This window comes from Castor canadensis, chromosome 19, assembly GCF_047511655.1.
Source record: "Castor canadensis chromosome 19, mCasCan1.hap1v2, whole genome shotgun sequence".
Lineage (NCBI taxonomy): Eukaryota > Metazoa > Chordata > Mammalia > Rodentia > Castoridae > Castor > Castor canadensis.
This window is the reverse complement of record NC_133404.1, coordinates 6,102,538-6,128,642: the sequence shown is the minus strand read 5'-3', so window position 1 is coordinate 6,128,642 and position 26,105 is coordinate 6,102,538. Positions and strand designations below refer to the sequence as shown.

Here is a 26,105-nt window from a genome sequence, read left to right as displayed (position 1 = left end):
TGGCGGCCCACGTGCCCCAGTACCAGGCAATTCTGCACCAAGACGGTCTCCACGCACACACTAACATAACAAGGCTCACTGTGGCTTTGTTCCAAGAGTGGAGGGGGGACGCCCTAAATGTCCACCAGCACGAATGGATCAACTGTGGCCGTACAGATGGACCGTGCAGACTGAGAGTTGTGTTGTGTTTACTTCTACTCACTGCAAAACCCCATTACAAGAGAGGACGTCTGTCTTTTGTACATAAAGGACCCAGACTGGAAGAAGAGGAAAAGCAATGTAAGTTTGGAAGTTGGACAGATGAATGAGTGGGAATTGGCCTGACAGAGCTGAGAAGGTTGAGTCCTAAGTCCTGTCCTATCACCAAGCAGGACACAGGCTCCAGAACTGGTGTCACAGGGCCACTCCGGACACAGGAGCGGAGGGCTGGGCAGAAGCGTGTGATAGAAGCAGGTGGACCCCAAAGGGCTCTCTCCCCAGCTCTGTCCAGGGAAGCCTGGTCTTTATTCTTTCTTCTTGGAGAATTAGGCTGACGGTCTCTGGGCTGGGAGACCCCAGGCTGGAAGGAGGGTGGGAGCCCAGACTGAAAATGAAAAGAATAAGTGAAAATCTGTGAGCTGAATTTCAGACCAGTTCCCAGCCTTTCTGTTCCACTCAGCCCCAGGGGACTCGGAGTGCTCTCAGTGAAGGCTGCCATTGGGGTTCCTGTGAGCAACCACAGGAAAGCCTCAGTGACAAGCTCACGCATACATCAGGGACACCAGCCTTTTTAGTGTTCCCTCCAGCAGAAGCCCCCATCGCGCATCACTAGACACTCGGATGTCGCCCCCCCACCCCCGCCGGCTGTGACTGCTGACCCCGTTTTGTTCAGGGCTAGAGAATGGGGCCAACACAGACACCACTCAACAAGCTCTGCTGAGTGAATTAATAGAGGAAGTCTTTAATATGGAGCAGAGAGTCCCAAACAAGGAATCAAAGAGAAAAGGGAGCAAGTTGAAGAGAAAAGGGGATGCAGACAGAAGGAAACGTAAAAAAAACTATCATTGCCTGTGAAGCTGCTCACACCTGTAATCCTAGCTACTCGGGAGGCAGAGATCAGGAGCATCGAGGTTCAAAGCCACCCCCAGGGAACTAGTTCTCGAGACCCTATCTTGAAAAAACCTGACACAAAAAAAGAGCTGGTGGAGTGACTCAAGTAGTGGAATACCTGCCTAGCAAGTGCAAGGCCCTGAGTTCAAACCCCATACTGCAAAAAAAAAAAAAAAAGAAAGAAAGAAAGAAAGAAAGAGAGAGATCCAACACAAAAGAACAGGTGTCTAAATAAACCAAAAAGGAGCTGGTCACAGGCATAGCGAGAGCTTTCTCCAAGAAGATAAAATTGATGGAGTATTTTTGTGCTTAGTTGAGAGGAGGTTTACCCAACTAGGGAAAGTTAGGAATAGCATTAATTATATTTTTAAAAATCTCCCACCCAAAGACTCCATGGAAAGCACAGTTGTCAAGAAATGAAAAATCACCCAGGCACTGGTGGCTCATGCCTGTAATCCTAGCTACTCATGAGGCAGAGATCAGGAGGACTGAGGTTCGAAGCCAGCCCAGCCAAATTGTTCACAAGATCCTATTTCAAAAACAGTCTTCACAAAATAGAGCTGGTGGAGTGGCTCAAGGTGCAGACCCTGAGTTCAAACCCCAGTACTACAAAAAAGGAAGGAAGGAAGGAAGGAGAGAGGGAGGGAGGAAGGAAGAGAAGGAAAGAAAATGTCAAGCTGGGTGTAGTGGTTCATGCCTGCAATCCCAGCACTCAGAAGGCAGAGGCAGGAGGACTGTGAGTTCAAGGTTGGCCTGGGCTACACAGCAAGACCTTGTTTCAAAAAAGAGAAAAGAAAAAGGAAAGAGGAAGGAAAAAGGAAAGGAGGGAGGAAGAGAGGGAGGGAGGAAAGGAGGAAGAAGGCCTCAGAGTACACTACAAGGCTCAGCTGGGAGACAGCCACCTACAGATGTGGGTGAGTGGGATGGAAGAGGCCCATGTCAAGTAGAGCTCAACCCTCCACTTTCACTTTCATGGTCAAGGTCCAGAGTTAATGCCAAAAACTGGGAAACCAAGGGGCAGCAACAAAGGGCAAGTCTTTAGAACCAGGGAGGCAAACACACAAACACAAAATGCAAAACAGAGTTGAAAGAGGATTGCTCCAGGGAATAGCAGGGAAAGACAGCATTTGTGACAAAGCAACCAATGGCCTCCCTTCCTCTGAGTGGGGCCACCTCTGGCTCCTAAACCAGTGAGTGTTCACTGTCCAGTGCATCCCACCACCAGGATCCCCAGTCTCACGACAGCTCCTGCATCCCCAATGGGTTCCGGAGGAGCACTGGCACCCTCCTCTGCCACAAAGGGGACTGAAGCAGGGTACCCCGGGCAGACAGGGGAGCCCTCAGCCTCATCTACCTCTTCCTCCTCTGCTCCCTGCGTGGGACTCCCTGAGGGCAGGGGGTCTGCCAGGCCAGACACCTACTGCGTTTTTCTGTCTTTCCCATAACAATTACTTCTTGAGCGTTTCCTCTGTCCCAGACTTTGGGGACAAGGTAGCTCAGCCTCTGGCCTCCCATTAAGCAAATAAAGCAATAAATACAAATTGTGAGGGAGAGAATCAGGTCTGTGCAGAGAGCCCTGGTTGATCCATGGAGACACTGCTGGCCAACACAGGAAAAGGAATCGATGTGGGTCTCTGTCCCCTCCCCTCCGCTGCTCCCCACCTATCACACAGAGCCAGCCCAGGCCCTGGCTTGTCACAGGCCAGCAGAGATAGATTCACAGCCCAGCCTTCTAATGGAAATCGATGCCCACTCGCCCGGGTGATCTACACCTGCGATTCATTCCTCACTGGGGTCAGATGAGGCACTGCAGCCTGGGGAACAGGGACAGCAGGGGAATTTCTCTGGCCTGCTGCAGCCTTGTCACTGCAGGTATTTCCTGCCCTGTCTCTCTTTCTGCTGTCATTTAAGCCCCTGCTGCTCGAGATCCTCCCATGGCTCTCACTGCTCTCAGAGGCAGTTTATGGACCCTGGTGTGCAGGTCCTACCTGAGTCTCTGGCCTTACTGTCTCAGACCCCCACTGCAACAGATCCAGGCCAGGCTCTGGGTCACAGAGCTAAATGGGAAACAGGAGACTGTCTGTGGCAGGGTGGACCCAGAGTAGGAAGCCCCCACTGGCCGCCACCAGCCAGCAAAGGCCTCCAGCAGAACTGCATGGAGCCTGAGGTCAAGGAAAAGATACAACCGCCCCCACACACACTTGGCCCATTCCCACCTCTAGGCCTTTCCTCTCGCTAGACCACCCGCCTTAAGGGTCCTCTTTTCTTACTCACACTAACTCACGTAAAGTCCCCCTGAGGTCTCCTCCAGCGGCCTTCCATGGCCTCTCTCCAGTCTCTCTCCTGCCTCCCCTAACACACACTCCCCCAGGAGATATGGTGGCCAATACAGTGACCAAGGTGAGCCTAATGTAAACCTCTTTACACTCCCAGGGGAGGAGCCGCCAGGGTCTGGCTGTCCTCCCCACCATGCCATGCCCTAGGCTGGGATGGACAGTGTCAAAAGCACCTAGAGGAGGCTAGGATAGAGGCATGGACTTTCATGGAGACTGCAGGGAAAAGAGCCAAATACATCACCCACCCTGTCTGGACAGTGGCCCACACCAGGCAGTGCTGGACAGCTGCATCTGCTCACCTTGTATCCCACTCCACACCAGAGCAGAGATGTCCCCAAGGAAGAGAAGCAAAGGAGGGAGGGCCTGAAAGAGTGCCGTCCCTGTCAACCTTCACATGCTCACTCTGCAAGTAAGCCTGTGTTGTTCTGGAACTCTGAGCACCCTTGTTTTCAGGTAAAGCAACCGAGTCTCAAAGGGATGTAGTGACTTGTCCATAGTCACACTGTGGTAAGGGGTAAAGCTGAGATCTGGGGTCAAAGGAGTATGGCTCACCCACAGTCCCCTGAGACGGTGTACCTGGGATGGAAGGTCCTAAGAGTTGGGGCCTGGATCCCGGGAAGCAGACAGCTCTCAGGGCTCACAGCTGGAGTGGGGACCTCATGTCCTTCCCAGGCTTAGCTCCAGAGAGGGGTCACTCCCAGAGAGGCAGGCCCTGAAGCCAACACCTTCTCTCCAAAGACAAATCAGTACCCATCAGGCACCATGTGGGGCTTAGCCAACATAATTTGATTGAATCCTCCCCACTGCCCAAAGAGATGAAGCATTGCTGCCACCAAAAGATGGGGACACTGAGGCTCTGAGAGGCCAGCACTCAGCCAGGCCACACACTGGGAGGAGTGGATTCAAACTCAAGCCAACTCCAGGTACAAAAAGACTACTCCATCCTCCAAGAGTCAGCAGGCCCTTCCGGAGCCCTGGGCTGGCCAAGGCCCAGGTCATAGGAGGCTGGAGCCTCAGCATGGCCTGGCAGGTTGTCTCCCAGGGGCCAGAGAGAGCACCAGACCCCTGCCTTCTCCTACCTCCTGCCTAAGCCAGGAACAGGCCCCAAAGGCACAGGCCCCCAAATGGCTGCAACCTTTCTCAGGGTTCAGATCACCCAGAAAACTGGACCCCACCTCTTACCCCAACACAAGCCTCTTCATCCACCAGCACACCAGAATGAGACAGGGTCAGAGAGGACAAGCCAGAGGTAGAATGACAGCTCAAAGACCTGTGAGTAACCCCCTTCTAGGGTGGGGGCTGGGAAGGTTCCTTGCAACCTTTTTTTTTTTTCCCTGTGTCATACTTTTTCTTTTTTTTTTTTTTAATTCATATGTGCATACAATGTTTGGGTCATTTCTCCCCCCTTCCCCCACCACCTCCCTTACCCCCGTCCCCTCCCTCCTCCCCCATCCCATCGCTACCCAGCAGAAACTATTTTGCCCTTATCTCTAATTTTGTTGAAGAGAGAGTATAAGCAATAATAGGAAGGAACAAGGGTTTTTGCTGGTTGAGATAAGGATAGCTATACAGGGAGTTGACTCACATTGATTTCCTGTGCGTGTGTGTTACCTTCTAGGTTAATTCTTTTTTTTTTTTTTCCTACCCTCATACCTCCCTTGTGTGCTCTCGCTTTTATCTTGTGATCAAAATCCAATCCCCTTGTTGTGTTTGCCCTTGATCTAATGTCCGCATATGAGGGAGAATATACGGTTTTTGATCTTTTGGGCCAGGCTAACCTCACTCAGAATGATGTTCTCCAATTCCATCCATTTACCAGTGAATGATAACATTTCGTTCTTCTTCATGGCTGCATAAAATTCCATTGTGTATAGATACACAATTTTCTTAATCCATTCGTCAGTGGTGGGGCATCTGGGCTGTTTCCATAACTGGGTGATTGTGAATAGTGCCGCAATAAACATGGGTGTGCAGGTGCCTCTGGAGTAACCTGTGTCACAGTCTTTTGGGTATATCCCCAAGAGTGGTATTGCTGGATCAAAAGGTAGATCAATGTCTAGCTTTTTAAGTAGCCTCCAAATTTCTTTCCAGAGTGGTTGTACTAGTCTACATTCCCACCAACAGTGTAAGAGGGTTCCTTTTTCCCCGCATCCTCGCCAACACCTGTTGTTGGTGGTGTTGCTGATGATGGCTATTCTAACAGGGGTGAGGTGGAATCTTAGCATGGTTTTAATTTGCATTTCCTTTATTGCTAGAGAAGGTGAGCATTTTTTCATGTGTTTTCTGGCCATTTGAATTTCTTCTTTTGAGAAAGTTCTGTTTAGTTCACTTGCCCATTTCTTTATTGGTTCATTAGTTTTGGGAGAATTTAGTTTTTTAAGTTCCCTATATATTCTGGTTATCAGTCCTTTGTCTGATGTGTAGCTGGCAAATATTTTCTCCCACTCTGTGGGGGGTCTCTTCAGTTTAGAGACCATTTCTTTTGATGAACAGAAGCTTTTTAGCTTTATGAGGTCCCATTTATCTATGTTAGCTCTTAGTTGCTGTGCTGCTGGGGTTTCGTTGAGAAAGTTCTTACCTATACCTACTAACTCCAGAGTATTTCCTACTCTTTCCTGTATCAACTTTAGAGTTTGGGATCTGATATTAAGATCCTTGATCCATTTTGAGTTAATCTTGGTATAGGGTGATATACATGGATCTAGTTTCAGTTTTTTGCAGACTGCTAACCAGTTTTCCCAGCAGTTTTTGTTGAAGAGGCTGCTTTTTCTCCATCGTATATTTTTAGCGCCTTTGTCAAAGACAAGCTGGTTATAGTTGTGTGGCTTCATATCTGGGTCCTCTATTCTGTTCCACTGGTCTTCATGTCTGTTTTTGTGCCAGTACCATGCTGTTTTTATTGTTATTGCTTTGTAACATAGTTTGAAGTCAGGTATTGTGATACCTCCTGCATTGTTCTTTTGACTGAGTATTGCCTTGGCTATTCGTGGCCTCTTGTGTTTCCATATAAATTTCACAGTAGATTTTTCAATCTCTTTGATGAATGTCATTGGGATTTTGATGGGAATTGCATTGAACATGTAGATTACTTTTGGGAGTATAGACATTTTTACTATGTTGATTCTACCAATCCATGAGCATGGGAAATCTCTCCACTTTCTATAGTCTTCCTCACTCTCTTTCTTCAGAAGTTTGTAGTTTTCCTTGTAGAGGTCATTCACATCCTTTGTTAGGTTTACACCTAGGTATTTGATTTATTTTGAGGCTACTGTAAATGGAACTGTTTTCATATATTCTTTTTCAGTTTGCTCATTGTTAGTGTATAGAAATGCTAATGATTTTTCTTTGTTGATTTTATATCCTGCTTCCTTGCTGTAGCTATTGATGATGTCTAGAAGCTTCTGAGTAGAGTTTTTTGGGTCTTTAAGGTATAGGATCATGTCGTCTGCAAATAGGGATATTTTGACAGTTTCTTTACCTATTTGTATTCCTTTTATTCCTTCTTCTTGCCTAATTGCTCTGGCTAGGAATTCCAGTACTATGTTGAATAGGAGTGGAGATAGTGGGCATCCTTGTCTAGTTTAGCAACCATTTTTAAGACGTGGTCTGGATATGCAGCTCAGGCTGGCCTGGAACTTGCCACCCTTCTGCCTTAGTTCCCCAAGTACCGAGATGACAAGCATGTGCCACCACACCCGGCTGCAAACGCTTTTAAGCACTGATTACACAGGCAGCATCAAACAGCATCATAAGGACACCTTTGCTACCCCAGCAGGAGGTGGCACTAGTCACCCATTTTTCTGATGAGGGAACAGGGAGTGATGAGCGGAAGGGCTGGACTCTGACTCTGTGCACTGACTGGGAGAGCTGGGCACCCAGCCCACACTTCACGCTGCTGTAGGCAGCGCCAGGGAAGGGGAAGCCAGGGGCTGCAATGGATCCTCCAGTTCGGAAAACCAAGGGTCTGAGAGCCAATGAACTGACTGGTCAATTATCAGATCACAGGAAGTAAGCCCCACCCTGGCCCTGGAGACCAAGACCTTCCCCTCCCCCATGCTCTGCAGACAGGCGCACCGTGTTCCTGGAGACCCCTGCAGAAAGACAGTTCCTAAAAGCTGGGCCAGGTGGTCAGGGCAGGGTCCAAGAGTAGCTAGGATTAAGGGGATCCCAGTCACCATGGCCAGCCCTGTGCTGTGTGTGGCCAGGGTGCTCTAGCCCAATTCCCCTTGGAAAGGAGCAACCCTGAGCTCTGCCCCACATCCTTGGGCTCAGGGTGCCACCTGTCCCAGTCCTGCTCTGGTCCAAACAGTCTCTGAGCTGATCTGTTCCCTCTGGCCTTGATGGGTTAGATCACCACCTCCAGCCCAGCCAGGCTCCCACATCTGGTGGAATCCACAGAAGGACCCCCTCCAACTTAGAGGCCCTGGGAGAGATAGGTCAGCCATCCCCACTGCGCACCCCACCAGCAAGTCCTCAGCAAGTGCCATTCAAGCTGTACCCTCCTGGAGGGTGGAAGGAGGAACCTAGACCTCGACTCTGGTCAACACAGCCCGATGCTCCAGGGCCAGGCTGGCCAGAATCAGGAGATTCTTCCCAGTTTCCCTAACCTGAGCTCCTTCCCACTGTCCCTGACAGAAATCATGGATGGGGACAGCTCCTTTTTTTTTTTTTTCAGTACTGAGGATTGAATTCAGGGCCTTCACCTTAAGCCACCTCACCAGTCCTATTTTTGTGAAAGGTTTTTCAAGAGAGGGTCTCACAAACTATTTGCCCAAGCTGGCTTTGAACCGTGATCCTCCTGATCTCTGCCTCCTGAGTAACTAGGATTACAGGCGTGAATCACGGCACCCTGCGAGACAGTTCTATTTTAACTGATTCTGAAGCATCAGGGTCAGGCAGTGACCCAAGCTGCAGAATGTGGAGTCTGGTGTTGGTTACGAAGATCCAAATCCCACCCACCAAACCTCAACCTCCAGTGATTTGGAGTCAGTCTTTTAACTTCCACAACCTCAGTCTCCTCATCTATAAATAGGACCATAAGATTCCCATCCGGCCCACCCTTGAGCATAGAAGGAGGGGTGTGTGTATGAGCAGGCAGAAGCAGTGGCACTAAGGCTGGGACCCTAGTCTGGCCTCCCTGAGCCATCAGCCTGTTCCCAGGTTCTGCCAACCTGACATCTCAGCCTCCACTCCCAATGCCCACAGTCCATGGACTTGGGCGGGGGGGGGGGGTGTTAAAATAAAAGAAATTCGCTTCTCATTAAAATGAAGTTTGTCACCTCTATCATAAATTGTCCTCGGTTGCAGAAAAGGCCCATTAACACATTTTTTTTCCTTCTCCAAATGAGGCGAGAGTGGGTAGGTTTGAAAACCCCTGTGGACAGGCAAAAAGCCAGAAAAGCCTCCCCCTGCCTGCAGCAGCCCCCAGCAGCCAAAAAAAATCATTGTAATTATCTGTCTGGGAGAGGGCTTGGGGAGAGCTTAGCACGGTTCGTTAAGGCGCTAATTAGCAGGAACCGGCTTCAGCTCTGGGGACAGGAGGCCAGGGAGTGGGCTTCAGTCTCTCCCTCCCCTCCTACAGCCCCCTCAGCTCACCTGGCTTGTGGGCACCTACTCTCAGGTGAGGCCTGCTGGGGAGCAAGGGGCGTGTCTTCCATGGCTATGGAGCAGGGCTCACGAAGAAAGAAGGCAGCATGGAAAGGCCAGGGCAAGGGCTGCCCCAGCAGAGGCCTCGAGGCCGGGTGTCTGCACTAGCACTATGACCCCCAAGACCTCAGTCTCTGCATCTGAGCAAAGGGAGACTGAATGATGTGACTACTGAAGACCCATGAGGCCTGGAGCCTCTGTCCCTGGGACAACATGGAGCAGAGGCTGTGGGGACTGCCTGGAGCTCCGAGCGTTTCCAACTGCACTAGCGAGGCTCGTGAGCAGTATTTAATGAACACCTACTAGGTGCTGGCTTGACCAAACTGATTCTCTTAATCTTGACACAGCAGCTCCCCCACATAGGCCCAGCCCCACTTTACAGCCGAGGGACTACGGCACACTACATGAATGAACATGAACAGAAGCAGGTCAAACGGAGCCCTGCCTTGCACCCTAACTCTCCGGATGCCCAGGCCCCCCCAGCCAGCCCCTGACTCCAGCCTCAGATCTTCCACACAAAGCAAGGTACACATGGTTCTCCAGCACAGCGCCTATCAGCATCAGTGACTCTGTGACTGTGCCCACTGCTCCGAGACACTCAGCGTGGGGTACTGGGGTCCCAAAGCCAGGGACTGCGAGTGTTTCAAGGACATTCTCTCCACCCCCTTCATGTCCTGCAAACTCACAGGGGGCCAGCCCGCCCCCTCCCAGGTCCTGCCCAGGGCAAAGCTGCTCCCTCCAGTGCCCTCAGCCTGGGAGGCCACAAGCTGATGGCCAACCAACAGAGACAGACACAAAGAAGTTTACTTGGCCCTGCTTACAGGGGGCATCCACAGTGCTCCTGGATTTCTAGCCTCTCCGAACTGAGTCTGTCCCCCACAGGATACCCCTGGGGAGATAGAGTCTGCACCCTGCACCCAGGCCCAAGGGGTTCTCCACAGCAGCTTCCACCCTCACAGCCTCGGTGCTCCTGGGGACAGTCCCAGAGAGGCCAGGACTCCAGCTGATATCACACAGCAAGTTGGGGCCAAGCTGGAGCTAGAATGTAGATCTCCCATCACCTGGGGCTCAGGAGCAGTGCCTGGTGCAAGAAGAACAAGCCACAGGCCTGAGGCTGTTGGATCCCCCAGGACATAGGACAGGTCCCTAACCCGCCCCTTTCTACCAGGAATTCTCTCTCCAGTCTCCTGGGCTATGGACGTCAAGCCTCTGTGTGCGTATTTCTGATAACAGCTAACTCATCACCACCCAAGGCCGCCTGCCATCTGTTGTTCTGCGAGTCCTCCCCGGGCCTGGCTCTGCTGGGAGCAGACCAGGGATTAGGGAAGGTTCCAGCCCCTGAGATTTCTGTGCAGCCTGCATTCTCCAAGTAGGGCCCAGTATAGAGCAGTGACTGGCTGGTGGCTGAAGACAAGTCCCTTGCTCTCTCTGATATGGGACAGCTTAGGTAAATCTCTGGCCCCAGTAGTTCTGGCATTGACTGAGCCACTCTAGTCATCCCCTCCTTCATACCAGAGTCATTGCTCCTTGTGATGCAGCCTCTCATACCTGTATCTCTCTAGGCCCCGGCCAGCATTGAGTGCCCACTAAGTCAGTTCCTTAACTAATATCTTCCCACCAACTTGGCCTGTCTCTGGAGCCAGGTTGGCCCTAAGCCACAGGCCAGAGACTGCAGGGTCTCCCCTAAACCCTGAAGACTAGCAGGCACCCACTGTCCCCTCAAGATGTCCAGTTCCAAGCTTTGTCCCTCCATCAACATCCCTAGCACACTCTCAGTAGCACAGGTGGCTATCCCTGAGGCCCGGCCCTGGTGAGTTACAGCTCATCCTTCCACAATATCCTTGCCACCGCCTCCATGGGCCCATGTTACAGCATCCACATCTGTCAGCCTGTGGCCACCACTGCCACTGCTGTTTCCAGGGAGACAGACTCCATTTATGACATTATCAAAAAGTCCAGCCCCTCCCTCGCCCTCTGGCCCTACGCTCCCGGCCTCCCTTTATGGGGATGGAGATGGGAGCTGTAAGTATCACACATGTCTCCCCTGCAGGTTCCAAGAGACCCTGGACACTCTGCTGTTCCACAGTTGCCTGACCATGGGTAACCGCCACATCTGCTGGGCACATAAGGCCTCACCCTGCTGCCCTGGCTAGCACCTCTGCCACATCCAGAGTCCCAGGAAAGCCCCATCCCTCCCCATCCCCTTCCTGCTAGCAGTAGAGGCAGTCTTGGTGGGGCAAGCCACCTGCCCAGGTCAGAGGGGAGCTAACCCTGGGGAGCCCCTGACTTAGGGGCCCCAACATGGCAGGCCCTTTACCTATTAGCCACCAGGTCTCCCCGTAGCTGCACAGAGAGCTAGTGTTCTGATGGAGAAACCCAAGTCTCTGCCCAGGGTGGTCTGGGGGAGCTGGGATGCAAACCCAGGTCTGTGGACTGCAAAGCCCTATCCATCCCCCAGTCCCAAAGGCCTCGGGGGAGAGCAGGCACGGTCTAGATGTTTTACATGGCTACAAACTTAAACTTCACTGTGACCTTATGAGTCAGCACTACTGATACACCCATTTTACAGACAGGACTCTGAGGCACAGCCAAGGCCACCCAGCTTGTAGGTGGAAGAGCCAGGATTCAAAGCCAGGCAGGTGGCCTCAGAGCCCAGCTCTGAGAACTCTGCTGAAAGTAGCCCATGGCTTGGCAGCCAGACATTCCCCTGCTGAGATTGCTCTGGGGGGGTGAGGGGGATACCAGGCACTGGGCCCACCACAGTGTCAGGGCGCACCAACCCCAGCCTTAACTGGGCCCAATGAGGGTCAAATAGTTACACCTTAGTCGCCATCAGGTGGAGCAGGTTGTAGTGGGGTATTATTACTGTTGTTGGAGTTAGCCTGCTGGCTCCCATGATGTGTGCCTCCTGACTTGACACCTCACAGGACACACACAGGCCCCAGGGCCCCAGGACGTTGAGTGCATTTGCTCTCTCCAGGCCTCTGTCCCAGAGCGGCTGTAACAAATCACCATAAACATGGCAGCTTAAAAACAACGGAAATGTATTCCCTTTGGTTCTGGAGGCCAGGAGTCTGGACAGTTTCCCTGGACCAAAACCCAGGTGTTGGCAGGGCAGGTCCCTTCCATAGGGTCCCAGGAAATATCCCTTCCCTGCCGCCTTCAGTGTCTGGTGGCTGCCAGCATTCCCTGGCTTGTGGCCACCTCACCCGTACCTGTGGCTTCCTGGTCACACTCCCTTGCAGTCTGCCTCCTCTTACAGGACACTAATGATTACATTCAGGGTCCATCCAGACATCCAGTCTGGTCTCTCAGCTCAAGTTCCTCAGTGTAACTATGAGCAAAGTCCTTTTCCATACAAGGTAACTTCATAGGTATCAGGGATTAGGGCCTGGTTATCTTTGGGAGCCATTATTTAACCTATCACAGTCACCAACTACCTGCTGAACAGCCCCCCGGACACAGAACAGGACATCAAGCCTCAGGTAGTCACTGCTGAGCACCTCATCTTCACCCCACCTCATCTAATGGCTTAGGAGGTGGACCCCATTGCCTCTCCTGCTGTCCTGCCTCCCAGTGTCCTCAACACAGCAGCCAGAGGGGCCCTCAGAACCCACATCAGAGAACATCCCTCCTGTCAAATCCTGCACTGACTCCTGCCCCACTCAGAGCAAAAGCCCAAGTCCTCACACCCGTCTGCACATCCGGCCACATTGGCTCCCCAACAATTCCTCCAGCTTCTGGGGATGTCAGGGGCTCCTCACGGGACAGGCCCACTCCCACTTGGGGTAAAGGGCTCCCTCTGCCTCCAATACCCTCCCCAGATATCTATGTGGTTCCTTCACCTCCTTCAGGTCTTTACCCAAAAGTCACCATCTCCCTGAATACCACCCCTGCTTTTTCCTTCCCCGCTGCCTTTTTTTTTTCTTCTCCTTGACATTATCACTATCTAATACTTTTCAAATCTGGCTTACTTGTCTTGTTTATTATCTGCCACCTCTCCCAGGGTGGAAGCTCTGTGGTGACGGCCTTTAGCCCTGACATAGCGCTGGATCACAGGTACTCAATTACTGCTCACCCAGTCACTTGACCCACAGGAGGTCAAGCCACACAGTCCCTGACAAGGCTTGCCAAGGATGCCAAGCACAGTGACAGGGAAACTCAGAATGCCAGTGAGTTCACAGGGATGTGGGGCTGGCCAAGCTGAGGAGAGCTTTACAGGGAAGTAGGAGTTCACTCGTTGGCGAGAAGACGGTGTCACACCTGGTCAAAGGAGCACCAAGTACAAAAGCCAGGAAGGAAATGGTGTGATGCGCTCTAGGGGCAGAGGATGGCACAGGGGCTGAGCAGGGACAAGGTTCAAATGACCTGACCTTGGGAGACTGAGCCAGGGGGTTAAATTCCCCCCACAGTGGGATTGTATGTGGAGTAAGGAAGTAATTAAGGGTAAATGAGGCCATAAGGTGGAGCCCTGATCAAACAGATTAGTGTTCTTCTGAAAAACACAAACTCTCAGTCCCTCCCCTTCCCCCCCCCCACTTCTGTGAGGACAAAGCAAGAAGCAGCCATCTGCAAGCTAGGAAAAGAGCCCCCACCAGAACCCAGCTTTTGTGGGTTCAGCCTCCAGCCCCCCGAGCTATGGGGAATAAATGTCTGTTACTTAGCCCCTCCCCACCCTACCCACTCTGTGTGGCAGAGTGGAGGAGAGCTTCCTGGAGGAGACAGGCTTTTGGGGACCAACCCAGAGTGGGAGACTGACCTCCCGCCACACATGTGGACCCTGGCCAAGGGACCATCCTTCAGCAGCTGGCAACCCTGCAGCAGTTTCTTTGGGATAACTGCTCTTCTGAGGAGCACAGAGGCAGCCCCTGGGCAGACAGAACTTTGTGTCTTCTTTAAAGTCTTGCCGGACCCCTTGAGGCAGAGAAAGGAAGCAGGGTGTTCTGGTTGTGATCACAGGACGAGCTCCAGACATGGATCCTCTGTTGCCTCCACCAAAGGTAACTCTCCTGGCCAGAACCAATCAATGTGCAAAGTCCCTTGCAACCCAGTCCCATCCCCTCAGGGGGCTGCTGGGGCTCCCAATAACAGAAATGATCTATAAATAAATATTCATTTTATGAGACATGTTTAATTAAAGTGGATTAAAATTAATTTGCTTTAAGAAAAGTAGAAGTGCCCTGGAGGATTCCAGAAGCAGAGCAAGACTGCCTAAATCCAAAGGCTCCTGAGAAAGGGCTGAGGGTGGAGGTGGGACACAAGTTACCATACTTGTGTCCTCAGAGGGAGGTGGCTGACATCTACATGGGTCCTGCATTCCAACATGCTGTTCACGTGGGGGTGACAGCCATCTTCAGCCCCTTGCCAGGTGAAAACTAAAGCCCAGAGAGGGACATGACTGGCCCAAGGTCATACAGCATGTTTGTAGTCATTCCAATAAGAAGCTACTGGTCCTTTCTGCCAGCCCTGGGTGTCTTGTTCACCAAAATGGCTCAACACACCAAAAGCCCCTCACCCTCAGGGCTGGGCCTGAGCTGCTGCCATCGGCAGGGTGGGGCCTCGCTCTGTGACAATCTGGCTCCTCTGAGGCCTGGCATGAGGAAGGCGGAGGGAGAGAAGCAGCCTGGGGGTTGGGGACGGGAGCCAGAATGGGAAAGGACCCGAAATCAACAAGCGTTCCAGAATTTTAAGCAGTTTTTGGAGGAAAACGAGGAACAGGTTCAGCTGTTGCAATTTGCTCCAGGGGAAAATTATGTTCCTATGCTCTATTATACAGAACAGAAGGAACATTTGGTGGATTGAATACTTGTTAATTTATTTCTCTGTTTGTTAATGGGCTTGCCACAGGCGCATGCTCACATGCAGAGTGTCGCGGGAGGGCACCCAGCTCCCTGCATCTTCCTATCAAGTTCCACTTGGGTTCCTGCTCTCTCTTTTCAACACTAGAGGTTAGAGGGCCATGTGGAGTTTAGAGACTGAGATGAACCCCTCATTTCCTCACCCAAAAAATGAACTGACAATAAGAAGACCCAAGGAGCTAGGACAAAGCCTTTGACCTTGGAGAAGAGTAGTCAGACATGACAAGTCCCTTTAAGAGCATCTGCAGACACACAGTAGGTCTACGATACTGACCAAAGGCATGATGCTGTATTTAGATGGCCCACTGGCACCTCAATCAGAGCAGGGCCAAGCCAGAGTCCCCATCCCAGCAGACGGTCATGTCCTCTACCTGCTCCTCCCTGGGACCTGGCACTGCCTCCCCAGGAGCCTCCTGCTCTCCCTGACACCAACTCTACTCCAATCACTCCACAGAGGCCACAGCAAAATCTGAAAGGCAGAGTCAGACCCTCCACCCTCAGCTCCAGAGTGTCCCTTCAGTCCCAATAAAATCTGCTCCTGACTGGCCGAGGCTTCCCCCACCCCAATCCCACAGCTAGCCATGCTGGCTTCCTCTGGTCTCCAGACATCCAGTTCCCTCCCACCTCCAGGCCTTTGCCTGACCCCCTGTTCAGTGTCTGCTCTTCAGAAAGGCCACCTGGACCCCTGAACGCCTCCCACAATCCAGCCCCAGCCTCAAATCACTCATGGCCCTATTTGTTTCCCTCCTGAGCTCATCAGAGTGTAAGGTTATCCAAATTCCTTGTCATCTGCCTTGCTGTCACTCCAACAAGAAGGGAAACAATCTGAGGCCAGGAATTCTGTGCGAAATATGCCAGGTCCAGCTCCACAGGGCGCAGAACAGCACCTGGCACCTCACAGGTGCTTCATTAACTCCCTGCCCCCAGTGTCTCCAAAGAGCCTAGGCGCCTCTTTGGCTCAGGAAAGGGAACAAACAGGACCAAGGTTCACAGTGTGGCCCCATAACGTGGGTCCTCTTCTCTGAACAATTTCTCGAAGCAGTTACAAGGAAGCAGACACCGAGGTCTGTCCTGGCCCAGTCACACTGCAAAGCTCACTTGGATCTCGCTAAGTGTCAGTGTCCTCTGTACAGTGGGGTTAATTACAGACTCACCGGCTAAGATGAATGAGGTCCTGCTCTCAAAAATGCCAGGGAATGATAGTGATGATAAAAACAAATCACACCTCTGATGGACAAAGATGCTGCAAAGATGGCAGGAGGCACTTACTGGCCCACAGCCAGAAAGTGGGGAAGCTAGAACCCAAACACAGGCTTCGGGGAGCCAGCTAGGGAGCATGTCCATCCCACCCAAGCCAGGGCAAGGGAGCTGGGGAGGAGGAAGGTGCCCATGCCAAGGCAGGTAAACTGAGGCAAGCAGGCAACCAGCAGGACTCAGAACGGTTGGGTACCTCAGTGCAGATTCAGGACCCACCCAAGCTCCCTCAGGGGTTGGGAGGTTGTCACTAACTGTGTCTGCATGAGGGATGAGCGCCGACAGCCAAGGTGCCCTCCCCTCAAGTGTGTACACATTAAGAATTATTCCTTTGGGAACAAACAATTTGTTACAATATCCACTGTGGCTTTTCCTGGCTGGGCGCCTCCCACACATTCTGGATTAATACCGGAAGTCACTCCACTCATTTGTGCCACACCTGAGTGTGCCTCCTCTTTATTAGGGAAATTTTTCATTGTTTTGAGGAGCTCAGTAAGTTTTCATTTAGGGAAGAGATTTTACAGCCTCCCTTAGAGGCTCAGAGGCACAAGCAGGCTGAGCCCCCCAGATCTGGCAAGGGGGCACCAGACAGACTCCAGGAAGGAGTTCAGCATGGCATAAGCCCTCCCTCCTAGGACCCGGGACTCAGACCCCAGCGCCATGGGTACAGATCCACTGAGTTGGTCCAGGGAAGGTTGGGAGCACCACCCCTCCCCAAGGGGTAGCAGAGTCCCACGGAAAAGGCTTAATGCTTGGAGCTCAGACTTGCAAGGTGACCCTGGGAAAGCAAGGTATTAGCCCTCTGAGCCTGGTTCCCAGATTGTTAAAATGGGGCTTTCTGCTCACCACTCTTCACACAGCAGCCTGCCAGGGGTCTGACTAAATGAGTCTCAGACCTCTCCAGTGTCACCTTCTCTAAACCCCAAAGCAGCCAGAGTCAGAGCCTATGGTTCCTTCACTCTGGCCAGAGACAGCCCTGACCTGACCCCCCACAGACAAAACGATCCAATCTGGAGCCTCCTCCAGGCCCTGTGGGAGGCATTCATGCCTCCCACCTGATGCCCTGGAGACTGGAAAGCCCCGTCCATGAATCCCTGAGATGCACCCTCCCCACAGGGTCCGTGCCAGGCTGGCTCTCTGCTGGGATCCAGGCCAGACTGTGTATTTGGTGTCCCCTGTCCCATGCCAAGGGACAACTGTCCTACCCCAACTCCTAGTCCTCCACCCCCACTGGGACCTCTGTGAGCCCATCACCTAGCAGCTCATACTCCACCCTAAGCTTGCTCTCTGGTCTTTACTCATGTATTCCAACCCCACCCCAGCTTCCCACAATTCTCCTGAACCCCAAGAACCAGACTCCTCCAGGGAGCCCTCCCTGACTTCTCCAGCCCTGAGCTCCTTCCTTCCCTTTCCTGAGGCTCCCAGCATTTCTTCTGATCCTGTTAACTTTAGGTTGCTACCCGAGCAGGGACCAGATCACCTACTCATTTTGCAGTGGCTGAAGCCAGCCAGGCAAAGCCCACCGAGTACTCAAGAAAGTCAGGCTCCTTCAATGCTTGGGGGAGGATAGAGGACTCCTGCTGATAAGAGAATAGCACTTCTGTGCCATTGTGCAGATAGGGAAACTGAGGCTTAAGAAAAGCCAATCACTTGCCTAAGCAGCAGAACTGGGATGGGACCAACCCCACCAAACAGTGCTTTTAAGATGCTGTCCACAAACCAGGTGTGGTGTCACACCTGTAATCCTAGCTACTTGGGAGGCAGAGATCAGGAGGATTATGGTTTGAGATCAGCCCAGGCAAAAAGTTCAAGAGACCCCATCTCAACCAATGGCTGGGTGTAGTGTGTACACCTGCCATCATGCCTGTCATCCCCCAGCTGTGAGAGGAAGCACAGAATGGTGGATTAGGGCATAAACTGAGACCCTATTTCAAAAATAACCATAGCAAAAAGGGCTGGTGGTGTGGCTCAAGGAGTAGAACGCTTGCCTAGCAAGCACAAAGCCCTGAATTCAAACCCCAGTATTGAAGAGAAAAAAGAAAATGATATCCATGAATCCATGCTCCACCGGCCCTGAGCCCAGGGTATCCACACATTACCCCCACCGCCCCTCAGGGAGGCTATCTGCGCCATTCGGGAGGGAACAGAGGTCCAGAGAGACTCACTCACTAGATTGAGGCCACACAGTAAGTGGCAGGGCTGGGATTTGAATCCAAATTTTCATGGTTCAGAGAAACTGACCAAGATACCTCCCCCACCCTGGATCAGCAGGACACACCTTCACCATGCTGCCGGACGTCCCCCCTCTGTCCCTAACCTAATAATTGTCCCAATCCCAGTCCCCCAGGGAGCACCTGCATGGGTGGCTGACCTTTTGCTTTTGGAGGGCCGGGCTTTCATAGCTCTGACTATTTACACAGAAAGTAGGACACGCGGTGGGGGGGGGGGGTGTTGCAAAACTTCTGCCACCTTCCACATGGCCTGGACAGAAGAGCCACCACAGCACCATCTCCTCAAATGACCTTGCCATCATTGAAAGCCATCCACATTGGGGCCTCAACTAAGACCTGGGCTGTGCATGGCGTCCTCCAGCTCCTGTTTGCTTAGTGACCTAGAGGAGACCCGGGATGAGAAGCCCCTTTGGCAAGGACCCCCCTGTGCTGAGGGTCACCTGACTTCCCGGAGCCTCCATGTCCTCATCGGTGAACGGGGTGATCATCGCTGCCTCTCAGGTACTGTGAAGTCAGAAAGAGGCCAGCAGGTCCGGCATATTACAGGTACTAGGTACCCATGCGCTCCCCCAGCAGGCCTGAGGCTGCCCCTCCCCTGGAACACCCAGCAGAGCCTCTGCTCCACGCAGGAGGGATCCAAGAGTCTCTCAAAAAGCCGGCTGGGTATCACTGAGTGAGGTGCCAGGATGACACCCAAAGAGCAGCAACAAAAGCACACCCTGTGTCACCAGGAGAACCAGGTTAGGGTAGCAGGCAGGCACGGGCACCAGGGAGCCTAGAGTCTCAGAAGTCAGCCAGGCTGGTTGCTCCCAAACGCACAGTCCAGGCCATGAGCAACACAACATCCCACTGTTAGCAAACCCTGCCTCCCTGACTCTGTGGCCTGAGTGAGGGGAGCCGGGGGAGCCCCACGGGGGAGCCTGCCCCCACTCCAACAGATGTGATTCCATCCAGCTCAGCCAGAGTATCAGAAATTGTCAAGCCAAAGGGTCTCCACGCACTGCATAGGCAAAACTAAGAGCCAAGCAGGGACAAGAAAGAGCCAGGTGAAGGGAGGAGGCGGGGAAGCACCTGTGGGCTAAGCGAAGGGTGGGCTGCAGAGGACAGAGGAGCCCTGGTGGTCTCTGGGAGATGTGGTTAGGCTGGGCTGGAGGGAGCGGGGCAGGAGAAGAGGCAGTCCGGTCCTCCTACCTTCCCCATGCCTCCCCCCAGTTGCTGAGCACAAAGGCAGTGCAGTCTGGTCTCCCCCATCCCATAGCACCCCCTCTTCGGCAGCCCCTCTGGCAGTGCACTCCAAGCCCAGGTGGCCCTTTTCTTTCACTGCTCCAAGAGCCTCTTGACTGGAAGGCCTCTGAGGCGTCCAAGCGCTGAGCGTTCCTTAATTGGGAAGCTGTTAACTTCTGCAAGAGGAATTTTAATTCCCCACGTCTCCTTCTCCAGGCTGCAGGCTGACAAAGTTGAGAGTTGGCACTGTCCACGCCCCTTCCCCAAAATGGGAGCTTTCCCGGGGTATGGATGCAGGACAGGCAACCCCCTGTCTCAGCCACCTGCATCCTCCTCCTGCCTCCCTGCTCCATGTCCCTGCCCCCCAACCCACCCTCAGTCGAGGGTGGCGAATGGCTAAAGGACTAAAATCGTGATGACCCATAATCCTCTCCTGGCCTTGGTCACACCTAGAGTGATGTTTACTGAGCACTCACTACATGCTCTCAGCCCTTCACGCGTGTCAAGCTACTTAATCCACACTGAGTATATGCCACTAGTATTCCCAATTTCTGACAAAACGGGTGGGTCCAAATAGCCTCAATTCACACCATAGCCAGCGGTAGAGCTTCGGTGGGACCCTGTGCAGTCTGGCTCCACAGCAGGCACAACTTCAACTGCTTCCTATGCCCGCCTGCCTCACCCATGGCCTGTGGGCTCCTTGAGGGCCAGGGCTACAACTCTCTCATCTCTGTGTCCCTGGGGACAGCACAAAGCCTCACCTAGAGCTCACTTGATAAATGTTTGCAGAGTGAATAAAAGGAACAAAAACAAACACCTTCCTAATTGTTCTCTTCTTTGAACCTAACCTCAGGTCTTGTGACAGACAGATGGGCAGAATGATCCCAATTCACAGGCAGGTAGGCTGAGGTCCAGCCCTGAAAGCAAGTTCTCCAGATCACCCAGCTGCAGGGGCAAAGCCCAGGGAGTTCTTCCTCCCAGCTCAGCTGTGTGTCCCTGCCTATAACCAGAGCAAATGAGGACTGTATTGTGACCAGCACCACACACCCTGGACCATGTACTCAGTGTCGTGTGTTCCTGTGCCCCAATTAACATCCCAGGCTGAAACAGACCTCCCAGTAGCCCCAGTCCCAGCCTACTGGAGGACTGTCCTCCTGGCAGCTTTGGATGGGCTATATACTCTACCTACATACCTCCAGGCTTGAGCTATTCTCAGCGCCAAGGCAGCCTGGTCCATTTCAGGACTGTTCACTGCTGTGGAAAGCAGGGCTCCAGCCCCTGCTGTTATGGCTTCAATTGTGTCCCCTTAAAAATTATATGTTGGCCCAGGCGCCAGTGGCTCACACCTGTAATCCTAGCTACTCAGGAGACAGAGATCAGAAGGATCACAGACAGACAGTTTGCAAAACCCTATCTCGAAAAAAAAAAAAATCACAAAAAAGGGCTGGTGGCATGGCTCAAGCAGTAAGAATGCCTGCCTAGCAAGCTTGAATTCAAACCCCAGTACTGCCAAAAAAAATAAACAAATAAAATTATGTCCTGGTGGACAGGCAAAGTGGCACACACCTGCAATCTCAGCACTCAGGAGCCAGGCAGAAGCAGGAATATCTCCAGTTCAAGGGCTGGCTACCGCTAGCAAGACTGTCTCAAAAGGCCAAGGGCTGGGCGTATCTCAGTGGTAGATCATTTGCCCTGCATGGACACGGATCTAGGCTCAGTCACCAGCACACTGTAATGCAAAACGGCTGGTGTCCACATAAGAAGAAGAAATTTGGAGACACAGTCTAAGTGGGTTAAATGATCCAGGGAGGACTATTTGACAGTGTGAAGAGACACAGGGAGCCAAGCAGAGGCCAGGACAGATCCTATGCCCCAGCCCTGCCCACACCTGACCTCAGACTTCTGCCTTGAGAACAACTGGACAATAATTTTCTGCTGTTTAAGCTACTGGGTTGTGGTGATTTGTTACACAGTGACAGCAAACTAAGAGCCCGGAGACCTGGGTTCCAGTGCCGACGCCATCTTCAACTAGTTGACTTTGGCAAGTCACTGCCCTCTTAAACCATTTGCTCATATTCTCCCCAGAACACTGCCTGGCACACAGGAGGTGCCAAAGAAATGCTGCTGGAAGGATGACATGGGCAATGGCATCTCCCTCCCCCATGGCTGGCACAGGATACAATGAGATGATGCTCTGCAGACATCAAGGCCCTCAACATCTGACATTCATGGTGGCAGTGGACCAACAGACACACCAAGGGACCTGTTGCTGTAACATCCAGGGACCAAGCATAAGGAGCGTGCGTACTTGAGCCCTGTACCACCCCTCAAGGTAGCACTGGCAAAGACCAGACAATGACAAGTCACTGAGGAGGCTCTGAGCAGGGAGTGGTGGGGGCAGTGAGTCCTGCACCTGTCAAGCCACAGACAGCCTGAGTTGCGTCTGGGTGCTGGGCCCTCATGGGAGAGGACAACCCCCAGGTGCCAAGTGTGGCTCCTGACCCCCCGTGGACAAGGGGAAGAGCCACATCAAAGGTCCCTGTCCTGCACTGTCTGGTACACCTGCATATACACGCACATATCTGCGCTGAGGCGCTCACCCCTAATACCTCAAAAGGGAACTGGGCTCCAGTTCCTCCCATGACTGTGGATCAGGAGGCCAGGGTGGACCCCAGAGAAGCCCTTGAACGGGATTCCATTTGGGAAGAGTCCGGCAATGATGTAGGGGACAGGGGGCGGCACATAGGCAGGAGACATGAGGAATGAGAGGATGCAGCGTGCAAAGACAGTTGAGGGTAATGACACTGATGAGTTTGGGTAACACAACAGGACAGCTCACCACAAGCTGCGGGGCCCAAGGAGGACCAAGTGTAGGTACCAGGCCATTCCAAGGGGGAGCCACCGGGAGGTGGGGGAGTCAGGGAGGCATTCTGGAAGAGGTGGGACTTGGCTGGGGGTGAGAACAGCCTACAGAGAGGTAACGGGAAGGTGAGACTGAGCCTGGTGGGGGATGGGGAGGAGGAGGAGTCACCTTTTGGGAAGAAGGGGAATGAAAAAGGTGGGACTTAGCCAGGTCATGAAAAACTTGGGATAACTAGAATAAGGACTTTGGACATTGCCTCGGGCAATGAGGCGCCACTGCAGGTTCTTGGGGGACAGCACGACCTGAAGGAAGGCCTGTAGCAATCACCACCCATAAAGCTCAGAGAATCCTGGGTTCCTACAGCCTCCCTTTATGGAAGAAAGGGAGAATGGATAAGGCCCAGTGTCACAGCAGGAATGCACAGGGCAGTTCTGACGATTGTCACAGGAGAAGGGAGGAGCAGCTGGGGTGCAAGGTGAGCCAGCAGCAGTTTCTCCAGGCTGGCGATTCAGAGACTTCTCTTACAAGGCTGTATAAGAGACCCATCCTCCAGGACCTGGCTTCACCCGATCAATGGGCCCAGATTGCTTCTCTGCTCACTCTTGTCCAGGCTCTGAGGTGTTAAGAGACACCCAGGGCCAGGCACTAGTGGCTCACGCCTCTAATCCTAGCTACTCAGGAGGCAGAGATCAGGAGGATCGTGGTTCCAGGCCAGCAAATAGTTCACAAGACCCTATCTCGAAAAAACCCAACCCAAAAAAGGGCTGGCAGAGTGGCTCAAGTGGAAGAGTGCCTGCCTAGCAAGCATAAAGCCTTGAGTTCAAACCCCAGTATCACCACCAAAAAAAAAAAAAAAAAAAACTATCCAGATCCAGTCTCTTCCCAGCTACAGACTCACAACCCCTAGACCTACATCCTAAACCTGAAACTCCTCCACACGCACTCCTGCTTTACCCTCTAAGCCTCAACTCAGCCAAGAGCTCCATCCCACCACCCCCAGACTCTATGCTCCCATAGCCACAGCCCACCCTCCAGCTGCCCCAAAGGCCCCCACTGAACCCTTCTGCCCGCCCTGAGATTGTGTATCTGCTCCAGGACAGAGTCTCCAAACTGATCTGCCAGTTGCTCTGCCCACATGTCTTTTCCCCTCCAGGCAGTTAAGTGGAGCTTGGGAGCCACGAGTCACCGCCACGCCCTCCAGGCCCCAGCCTGTGTGAACCCCATCTTTGCTGGAAGGGTACCTCCTCCGCGAGACCCCAACTTCTGCTCGCTCCTTCTCCAGTGTTATGTGCCTCTGTGGCAGGGAGCAGTCCCTAACCTCACTTCTGAACTTGCCTCCGTAGGTTTCCCTGGCTACTGTGTTCAATGTCAACCTCTGTTGAGGACAGTGGCCTGGTGTGACATGTCCCCTGTGTCCCCTGTGGATGCAAATCAATGCTGGGCACACAGAGCAATGCATGATGGGTAGCAGGCTCAACAAGAGGGGTGTATGAGTGATAAATGAACACTAAGCCAACAATGATGTCACTGTGCACATGTGTGACACCTAGTGTAAGTCAGGAAGAGACAAGGGGTGACTGCGGAGACACGGCCTGAGAGTCCCCATCAGGTGGGGAGAGATAGACACACACCCATGTGGAAGCTTCCTGGAGATGACATGTTATCTCCATCCTTCCAGGGCCCCATCATGGGGCAGTGGCACCGAGGGAGTAGGGGACAGGCCCATTCGAGCAGCTGTGCTGATTCAAGAGTCAGTAAACACATCCTCCCTGCAAGGAGCCCTGGGCAGGACCCCAGGGAGCAAAGGGGCATCACAGAAACACCACTGATCCAACAGCGAGTGAGAGGCCTGCAGAGATGCCCAGAACCCAGCCTTTCCTGACCTTCCCCCTACCTGCTAACCTGTCCCCTTCCCTCCAAACACAGGAGCACTGAAGGAGGGGACAGGATGGGGAGGCAGGAGATGGCAGCAAAAATTCCAGGTTTTACCAGCACTTCAGAGGTTTGCCCTGGTCTCCTTCCGGGTCCTACATGCCCCCAACACAGTCCAACTCCCTTACCTCTACAGCTTTGCTTAGGCTAGGCCCTACCCCCTGCCTCTGCCCTTTTCTGCCCATCATAACCCTCCTCAGGGTGTCATTATAACGACAAAACACTGGAAACCATCAAAACACACACTGGAGAACTGGTAAACCTCACTACCTCACACACAGCCTGGAACATTACGCTGTCATTAAAAATCACATTATAGGAGAGTGGTTAATGATGGGAAAATGATCTTGGTGTAGTATTAAGTGCAAAAGGCAGGTTAGGAAACAGTAAGTACAGCTTGATCTCAATTATGTCATAAATACATATTTTGTAAAAAGACTGACGGGCAAAACACCCCAAGTGTTCGCATTTTTCTATAGAGAACACACATTATTTTTTATAACCAGAAAAATAGAATGTTTTTAAGGGACCCTATAGGCTTCACCTCCTCCAACCAGCGCTCCCAGGCCCCAGCTGAATGAGAGGCTTCCCCCCTCTGCACTTCCTACTGTGCCACTGTCTGCTGCAGCCTCCCAGCCAGGGGGAGGCAGAGCCAACCACTCCACCCCTATCACCCAGCAGCAGTTACAGGTGAAACTGGAGGGGCTAATTAGCTGCTCTATTAACACAGGACCAACTTATCAGCAGGAATATTTTGATGGAGACAAGTGGACTTCAGTGTGAGGCCCAGTGCTAAGGAAAGAGAGCCAGGTGCCCAGTCCCCACCATGCCCACTAGCCTCCCGGTGGGAACGCAGGGCTGGTGAGCCTCAGCCACACAGGGCTGTCACCCAGCCCTTCAGGAGAAGACTTTCAGACCCACAGCCCAGCCAAGCCTCAGAAACAGAAACGAGTACAACATGCCAGTCCAGCATGCTCCCCCGTCCTCCAAGCCTCTCCTACCACTCCACAGCCTCCTGGCTCATGGCGGCCTTTGAGAACAGGAGAGTGACTCAGGCAGAGTTAAGGTAACATCTCAGGTCACAAGCAAGCCAGGGGTCAGTCCAGGACCCCCTCCTGCACACCTCCCCCCCCCACACCTCATCAGGACATTCTGTCATTTCACCCAGGACATAGAGTGAGGGACACCTCACCTCCCACGCTGTGGGTGTCCTGCTCCTTGTGATACAGACCAAGTGACCATCTGCTCTATTAACACAAAGCCAAGGTCGCCTGGCTGCCAGTGCTTGTCACACACACACACACCCAGGGTCTGAGCCCCATCCTGCCCTGCAGGTATTTGGACCTGCACATTCACTCTGGCATAGAGCTCCACTAAATTCTACCTGTTGGAGCCAAGGCCAGCATCGTGACGGGTTCTTGGACCCTGGCTGTCTCAGTCCACAAGCTCCCACTCCCTCCTGACCTGGAATCAAGCATGCATTTGGTCAACAATGTGACAGGACCAAGGACAGAGCCCGTTAGCTTGCCTTTGCAGACCTCCTATGCCGCGTGGGAACCCATTAGCTGGCCTGGAAACCCTGTGGCTGGGAAAAGAAGAGTGCCCTGGGCTTCTGAGCTGGTGGCAGAACTCAGCCACAGCAAGAGCGGCAGGGATGGCACCCCAGCATCAC

At 52.8% G+C, this 26,105-nt stretch overlaps 1 protein-coding gene across 19 annotated transcripts in view; it reads right to left on the bottom strand.

Moving 5' to 3' along the window:
* The window catches only part of Lingo1 (leucine rich repeat and Ig domain containing 1), a 188,637-nt gene that overhangs the window by 139,565 nt on the left and 22,967 nt on the right, over window positions 1-26,105 (bottom strand). For 2 of the 19 annotated variants that reach the window (XR_012444049.1, XR_012444048.1), the window contains exon 3: window positions 23,743-25,897. The exons of 16 other annotated variants lie outside the window; for them this stretch is intronic. The gene's annotated coding sequence lies outside the window, so the exon portion shown is untranslated. Of the gene's footprint in view, window positions 1-13,768; window positions 25,898-26,105 lie in introns of those variants that run through there. One more of the 19 variants, XR_012444047.1, reaches the window with a different exon arrangement.